The sequence below is a fragment of the Otolemur garnettii genome, unplaced genomic scaffold (genome assembly GCF_000181295.1).
Source record: "Otolemur garnettii isolate 467f Iridium unplaced genomic scaffold, OtoGar3 scaffold00010, whole genome shotgun sequence".
In the NCBI taxonomy this organism is placed as follows: domain Eukaryota; kingdom Metazoa; phylum Chordata; class Mammalia; order Primates; family Galagidae; genus Otolemur; species Otolemur garnettii.
The window spans coordinates 21,626,524-21,635,585 of NW_003852405.1; the positions used below are offsets into that span (position 1 = coordinate 21,626,524).

The 9,062-nt window shown below is 38.6% G+C and overlaps 1 pseudogene; it reads left to right on the top strand.

Moving 5' to 3' along the window:
• Window positions 1-7,745: 7,745 nt before the first annotated feature.
• LOC100952795 lies at window positions 7,746-8,277 on the top strand (annotated as a pseudogene).
• The last annotated feature ends 785 nt before the right edge of the window (window positions 8,278-9,062 follow it).

Genomic DNA, 9,062 nt, shown 5'->3' on the forward strand with positions numbered 1-9,062 from the left:
TTTCTGAAATGCCGTGGATTAATTCCCATCTTTGGACAATATCCTATCCTTGATGATCCAGCTTAGATGTAGCCTAACCCATAAAATTCTCCCAAATCATTCATTCATACTAGAAGTAATCTTTCTTTTTTTTTGGCCAGGGCCAGGTTTGAACCCACCACCTCCAGTATATGGGGCTGGCACCCCACTCCTTTGAGCCACAGGTGCCGCCCAGAAGTAGTCTTTCTTTGAATTTATTTGAACCACCATATTCATGTATTACCTGTATTACATGTGCTATTAATATACATCATATATCTCCCTGCTACATTATAAACTCCTTGAAGGGAAGAGATTATTTTTTCTGAGTTTAACCTCCCTCAACCTCAATTTCCTTAACAGTTAAACGAAGACAGTAATGAAACTGCCCTTACAAATTGATGAAGGGGTGCAAAGGGAGAACTAAAGGACCCCCAAACTCTGTGAAAGAACAGGCCAAAATGAAAATCGTGATAATAATCAAACTCTGTGAAGGAACAAGGTTAGCAAAAATAATGATAATAATCAGCCACTATTGCCTTGTTTGCTTAATAATAGTCACTGCCCTTGTTTGCTTCTCTGTATTTGCTGTCCTAGACAGCACAGGGGGTAGTTGTAAAGATTCTTAAATTTTCTCTGTAGAAAACATCACCTGTTTGGAACCTTGGGCTGGTTCTTGAGATATCTTCCAGGTCCTGCATTCTAGGGGACTGACTGACTTCCCAGACCAAGGAACTGACTCAACTGGTCTTGGACCCCGCACCCCCACCCACCTAAGGAATTGCATTCCAGTGAATCAGCTGTCCCACCCAGACAGCGCTCTATACCAAGAGACTGATAGTTCTGCCCTGAAACCAGCCAATTTAGCAGACTCCGAGTGACTAATCCTCTTCCACAAAACTCTTTTTTAAAACCCTGTCTCCCCAGTTCTTGGAGCGATGGATTTGCAAAATTTCTCCTGTGTCTTCGCATAGTGCTGTGCGGGATAGACTCTTTCTCTACTGTAAAGCCTGCTGTCTCTGGATATGGGCTTACTTGTGGGCAGTAGACAGATGAAGCTGGCTGGGCAGCAACAGTAATAACCTTCTAGAAGGTGATTAATTTTAGTGTCAATTTGACTGCACCACGGGATGTCCACTTATCTGGTAAAACATCATTTTTGGCTATGTACGTGAGAATGTTTCTGGAAGAAATTAATGTTTATTTCAGTAGAGTGGAGAAAGAAAATCTGTCCTCACCAATGCAGGTAGGCATCATGCAATCGGTTGGGGCCTGCATACAGAAAAAATGATGAGAAAGGGTGAATTCACTCTCTCTTCTGGAAATGGGATATCCATAGTCTCCTGCCCTTGGACATTGGAGCTTCCCTTGTTCTCAGGCTCTCCGCTTCAAACTGAGAGTTGTTATTGGCCCTCCTGGTTTACAGGCCTTTGGACGTGACTGAATTACACTGGCAGCTTTCCTGGTTCTCTACCTTGCAGACAGCATCATATGAGTCAACTCCATAATAAAATGTTCTCTTACATATCTCTGTATATCTAGTTGGTTCTGTCTGTGGAGAACTCTAACACATCCCTCTTATCTCTTTAAACTTAAAAAACATTAAAAAAATTCTTAGCCTATATTCCATGTTAAATAATTCCAATGGTAGTATTTTTATGAGTCTGATTATAAATATATATATTTTATTGGATCTCACTCAAGGTTCCTTTTTACCTTGTTGATCAGTGATGTCTGACTTTGACTTGCTCATTTTTCCTGGGAATTTATTTGCAAATCTTTGAAATCTTAGATGAGGAAGAGTTAGTTCCTCCATAAAGGAGGAACTATATCTGTCAAATATCTGGGTGCATTACCGATCTGAGGCAGCATTTGTCTTCCTTAAAACATATTTCCTCCATGGGATGGTTATCACAGAAAAAAGTAGCTCTCAAGTTTTAAATCTTTTGGCTTATTAATTTGAAAAAAAATATATTTTGGCTTACTCCATGAGATAAGTTAAAACAATTTTAGGAAAAAGACTTGACTGATATAGCTTGGGCCAGATTGCAAAAACCAAATTATTTAATTATGGCCAAGAATTTGGGTAATAAGTTTCATGACTTGAGAGTGATCAGTGAGTGGTGGTCAAGGAGACTGGGTCATGTGGGAACGTGGAAGCTTCTAAGGCAGCGGTTCTCAACGTGTGGGTGGCGACCCATAGGAACTTTATTAAAGGGTCACGGCATTAGGAAGGTTGAGAACCGCTGTTCTAAGGGAACAACGTGTATACAATGATGAGAGAACAAACAAAGATTTCTGCTATATATGCAGAAAAGAATAGAAATGAATAGAATGTCCAACATTTGTAGTGCTGGGTTAGTAAAGGGCCTGGCACACACTGTTTTTATTCTTTCGATAGTTTTATTTTATTTTATTTTATTTTATTTTTTGAGACAGAGTCTAACTATATTAGAGCTCACAGCAACCTCAAACTCCTCTGCTTAAGCCATTTTTTAGCCCCAGCCTGCAAGTACCTGGGACTACAAGTGCCTGCCACAACACCCGGCTATTTTTTTCTTTTCTTTTTGTTGTTGTTGTTGTTGTTGTTGTTATGGTTGTCACTGTTGTTTGGCAGGCCCGGGCTGGGTTCAAACCCGCCAGCTCTGGTGTATGTGGCCAGCGCCTTAGCTGCTGAACTATAGGAGCTGAGCCTCTTTCAATAGTTTTAAAAAGTAAAAACTGTGGCTTAAACATTCTGAAAAACTAGAGGAGTAAAATTGGGCAACTTACTAAACTTTTCTGGGTTTCTGTGTCTGCATCTTGATGAAGAGTTAGAATTAGTGCTCTTAGAGCCTCAGCATGAAAACACTATTATTTTAGGAGTTACATCTTCATTTATAATAAATAATAATTCTGAACAATTTTTTTTTTTTTTTTGAGATAGCTTCTCACTTTGTTGCCCAGACTAGAGTGAAATGTAGGGTGACCAGATTTTAACATTGGTAAGGTGGGACAACATGGTGGGGTAGGGGGGTGGGGGGCTGGAGGGGTGGGCAGGGGACGGGATGGGGCAGGGCAGGGCCCGACAACAATGCAAACTTTGATAAGCAGTTCTCGATAATCACTTCTCAGCAATTATTTGTTATTATTACAGTTTAACATTATAAAATTAACAAAAATAACATAAAACTCATATTTTGGCAAAATAGCCACATGGCAGCCGAAAACCGTATATTCCCTTCGTGTTCTCCCGCCCATTCGTGCATTCTTTCCAAAAATGGGTACTTTTTGAAAACGCTGCGTGATGCGGGACAAATTGTTGAAAAGTGGGACGGTCTGGTCACCCTAGTGAAATGGCATGATCATAGCTCATTACAGCCTCAAACTCCTAGGTTTGAGTGATTCTTCTGCCTCAGCCTCCCAAGTAGCTAGCGATACAGGTTCTCCTGCTCAGGGATGGATGTGGATCTTTTTTGGGGCCTAAGCAAGCTCAATAGTCAACTTTATCACAGAACTTAAAGAAAAGAACCAGTTTGGTAAGTGTTCCAAATAAGCCACCATTCCTGGAGCAGGGAACACACCCTAAACAAGAGATAAGGTCTCATCTGGGCCCCTACTCCTGAAACAAAGAACACATCCTAAATAAGAGATAAGTATCTCACCTGGACTGCCCTTCCCAGAGCATAGACACACCCTAAACAAGAGAGAAGCATCTCATCTGGGCTACTGCTCCCTAAGCAGAGAACACACCCTAAATAAGACCACATCCTATGTGGGAATAGTTTTAATATTAACTTCTGTCCATAGGACCCTGGTGCTAAAGGATTGTGACATATACATTTCATCTCCCTAACCCCACCTGCAGCCTGCAGGGTAGGAAAAGCAGCACATAACCTCTAGACACAAAGCCCAAATGGGTTACCTGCTCAGGAACCAGCCTCACTGTACAGGAGGCTTTATCTCCCTTCTCTTTTTATCTATCAGTAAAAATCGATCCTTTCACTTACTTGTGGTGGTCCATGGATTCAGTCTTTGAATCTCTGAGACCAAGGACCTGGCAGAGAGAGAGAGATTTTGGTTACAATAGGACCATAGGCCTGTGCCAGGACACTTGGCAATTTTTTAAATTTTTTATAGACGCAGGGTCTCACATCCCAGGCTGGTCTCCAACTCCTGGCCTCCAGATGGTCCTCTGGCCTCAGCCCTCCCAAAGTAGGATTACAGGTGTGTGCTGCCATGCCCAGCCCAACCATACATTTAATAGACTTCTGTGAATTCTTGTTATGGGTACAACATTTCACTAAGCATTATGTGAATGATTTTACTCAATTCTTGAATTATATTAATTGTAAATTAATCTTGCTTATACTTTGAAAAACACTCTATCAAGGATTATGGAGTCAATATAAACTATGTTTCTGAAGATTATTTATGAAATTTGAATGTATTGTTTGATTCTAACTTAATGTCTATATGCGAACAGAAAATGTCTGAAAGGAAATAAACCCAAACTTTTAACATTTTCCCTATGTTCATTCATATTATAGTTCACTATTATTTTCTTCTTTATACTTTTTTGCATATGCAGATTTTTCATAATAAATATGTTAATTACATAATACATGTAAAGCATTATTTTAAAAATAAACACTACAAATATTTATTACTTTTTATTGAATATGTGTAACTTTCATAGTTTTATTTCCCCCCCATGGATGGTATCTCTGTGTTGTCCAAACTGGAGAGCAGTGGAGGAATCACAGCTCACCATAACCTCCCAAGTAGCAAGGATTATAGGTGCATGCCACCAAACCTAGCTAATTTAAAAACAATTTTTTTTCTTTTTTTGTAGAGACAGAGTTTTATATTGTTCAGGCTGGTCTCAAACTACAGGTCTCAAGCTACCCTCTTAACTTTACCTCCCAAAGTACAGGGATTACAGCCACTACACTCAGCTTTTGATGTATTTGGATATATTTGTTTTGGACAATCTTGAAATTTGAAATTATTACTTAAACTTGGGATGACTCATACTTACATGTTCTGCCAAAATATCTTTTTTTAAAAGGGAATTTTGTTATGTTATATGTTATGTTTTGGTGAAAGAGATATGCCAACCAATTGTTAGGCTTTACCTTTTGTTCAATTGTCCCCTTTAATTTACTGGTTGCCATTAGCAGCGTTCTTGAACTATAATTTATGTATAAACTGATCTACAACCTGAGTTCAGATGATCATTATTCAACTCCTTCCATATTATGCTTATCATTAGGGTTAAAAAATAGAGATGGATGGTACTTAGGGAGTGCTCACTAGATGATGGGAACTTTCTTCACAATCAAATTTGTGCCTCAAATTGATGTGTTCACTTTAAATTGCAATTATTTGGGTACATATAGTAAGTCTTGTGCTTCCATGAGACAGAATCTTTTTTTTAATCTACTCTTTTGATTAACATATCTGGTGATGACTTTGCTGAAAGATCAACTAACAAGTAAGGCAGATTAATAAGAGGAAGAAATTTATGTACCATGTACCATGGGTATACCAATGAGATCCACATACTTTTAGACATGAGGGGGAGATGAATATAGATAATTCTATTTAGGGGCAATAAATAGTTGCTAGGGAGGATTAATAGATACTTGGGAGAATGAATGAATTAGGGCGTACAGATTGACTTATAAATTAACCTAAGAGACAGGTATTCCATTTAAAATAATTTGTGCCAGATCTGGTTGCATTCTTAAGCTTTCCAGCAATATACTGAGATAACAGGGAGGGGAAAGTAAGTCAATTTTTTTTTACTTTTTTGAGACAGAGTCTCACTATGACACCCTCAGTAGAGTGCTATGGCATCACAGCTCACAGCAACCTCAAACTCTTGGGCTTAAGTGATTCTCTTGCCTCAGCCTCCCAAGTAGCTGGGACTATAGGAGACTCTCACAACACTTGGCTTTTTTTTTTGTTGCAGTTGTTGTTGTTGTTGTTTGGCAGGCCCGGGCTGGCTTCGAACCCGCCAGCCTGGGTGTATGTGGCCAGCACCATACACTGTGCTATGGGCGCCAAGCTAGTCAAATGTTTTTTGATGGGTCCTTATGTTTATGCAGATAGAGGGGAAGCCTCTTTCAAGGGCCTGTTGATCAAGGAGTCATATTTTGGGGTGAAATTTCCTGAGCTCCTATATTTATATACAGCTACATAGCTATGTACATTTGACTGACTTACGGTATTGTTGTTTACAGGAACTATCCTGTATATGTAAGTATTAGATCTCCAGAACTTATGTAACTTGTATAATTAAAACTTTGTACCCTTTAATCATCGCTCCTCTATTTCTTCCTCCTCCCAACTCCTGGCAATCACCATTCTACTCTCTGTCTCTTTGAGTATGATTATTTAAATTGAGATTATATAGTATTTGTTTGTCTGTTTAGATTATTTCACTTAGCATGATGTCATCTAGGTTCATCTGTTTTGTTGCAAATAGCAAGAATTTTCTTATCTTTTTAAGGCTGAACATTATATTTTGTATATATTTTACATTTTATTTATCCATTCATCCTTAATGGACTTGGGTTGTTTTCACCTCTTGGCTGTTATAAATAATGCTACAGTGAATGTGGGAATGAAGGCATCTCTTTGAAATCCTGATTTAAATTACTTCAAATAAAGGCCTAGGCTCAATCGTATCATGGTTCTTTTTTAATTTTAATTTTAATTTAATTTTTTTGGAGACAGAGTCTCACTTTGTCACCCTTGGTAGAGGGTCATGGTGTCATAGCTCACACCAATCTCAAACTCTTGGGCTCAAGTGATCCTCTTGTCTTAGCCTCCTTAGTAGCTGGGACTACAGGTACCCACCATAGTACCTGGCTAGTTTTAGAGACAGGTTCTCGCTTTTGCTCAGGTTGGTCTCAAACTCCTGAGCTCAAGCAATCCACCCACCTTGGCCTCCCAGAGTGCTGGGATTACAGGTGTGAGCCACAGCTCCCAGCAGTAGTTCTATTTTTATTTATGTATTTTAAATTTATTTCAGGTTAATGTGAGCAACTAGGTAAAAATATTTGATTTTGTTAGATAGAGTTCATCTTGTGGTTATGTCCCACACACAAAAGCTGTACCAACCCTCCCTTACCCCATGCCATTCAGTGAGAGCACCCCAACCCCCCCCCCCCTTGTTACCCTTCCTTTATTTGGGCATGCATTGGATGATCTACTGGCTTCATGTTAGTATTGAATACATTGGATATTTGCTTTTCTATTCTTGTAATACTTTACTAAGAAGAATGTGTTTCAGCTCCATCCAGGATATTACAAAAGATGTGAAGTCACCATGTTTTTGGATGATTTAATAGTATAGTCCACATGGTGTGCAAGGACCAGTTTGTTAATCCATTCCTGAATTGATGGGCATTTAGGTTGTTTCCATGTCCTGGCAATTGTAAATTGAGCCACAGTAAACAATCTAGTGCAAATGTCCTTATGGTGAAATGATTTTTTTTCTACTAGATAGATGCCTAGTAGTGGGATTGTGGGGTCAAATGTGAGATCTAAACTACAAACTCATACAGCCTCTTTGGAAAGAAATATGGTAGTTCTATTTTTAGATTCTGGGGGTTGAGCTCTTGGGGGTTGAGCACAAGTCTTTGTACCACTAGGGCCTGCAGGGCACCAGACGACCCAGCTCATGTCTCAGCATCCTGGTGCCACCATACTTCCCTCCTCCAAGGATGACTGTCTTTAATTCCAAAACCCTGGCCTTTCAGGCACAAAAGAAGATCTTGGGTAAAATGGTGTCCAGATTCATTGCCATCACTTTAATAGATGACATGAGCAGTGAGGTGCTGGACAAGCTCTACAGAGTGACCAAGGAATACACCCAGAACAAGAAGGAGGCAGAGAAGATCAAGACCCTCATCAAACAGTCATCAAGCTGGCCATTCTTTACAGGAATAATCATTTTACTTAAGTTGTGCTGGCACTGATGGAGAAATTTAAGAAGAAAGTTCATCAGCTAACCATGGTCAGTGTCCATCAGGAGGATCACGCCTTTGACTGGAATGTGTTGTCCAGGCTGTTGAATAAATTCAGAGAGACACTCCATCTAATCCTTCAGTATCACTGCTAAGTCACGTGAATGGAGCAATAATGTCTTGGATCAGTTTTCAGACTGGGAATTTTTGGCTATCTTTTATAATCCTTTTGAAATTTTAAACCCATTTACAAAAACTCTGTGATGGTATCAACAAAATGTTGGATGAAGAAAACATATGAGCATGTGAATTAAGGTCACAACTGACCACAATTCATTTGAAAATGGATTGAAATACATTCATTTTTATGCTCATGTTCTTTCATAATATCCTATCTTCCTTTTTATTCTTCATCTCCCACTAAATTATTTTGATGTATTCATCTCTAAAATGAAGGAAAAAAAAGAATTTTCTAAAGATTACACATATTTCAGGAAGAGTTTTCCCAATTCAGTTGTCAGACATTACTCATAGTGCTTTTATGAGGCTCCTTTTATTTGAAGAAAAGCATATTGCCCAAAATTCTGGTTGAAAGCTTCCTAATGGGTCACAGATTATGGGAAAGATACATAGTTATATATAAAAAAAAATAGAGATAGCTCCAGACCTTAAAACATTTTTTTAGGGCAGTTTTTGTGTTAGTAGCACATTGGGTATTTCTAATGTTGTACAATATTATGTATTTTGATTTACTTTTATTCCTTCCTGTGTATATTCTACCTCTTTTGAAAAGCCAACAACTTTCTCTTGCTGTAATTACTCCCGTTGAAATAATTTCATTTTCAAGACTACCCTTGACTGTTTTGTTAAAGATTGTGTTATTCAAGAATTAAGTCTGCTGCCATAAAATTTAACCCTTAGAAAAATAGAAAACTGCTTATCTGAAATCAACATTGTTGGAAACAGGCTATATTAGATACTATGAATAATGTTCATTATAGGAATATGCTTCTGGAACTGAATCCTGCTTTTAAGAACCAATGGTGATACTGCATCTCTCAAAAAATGCAATGGCTTTGAAATACT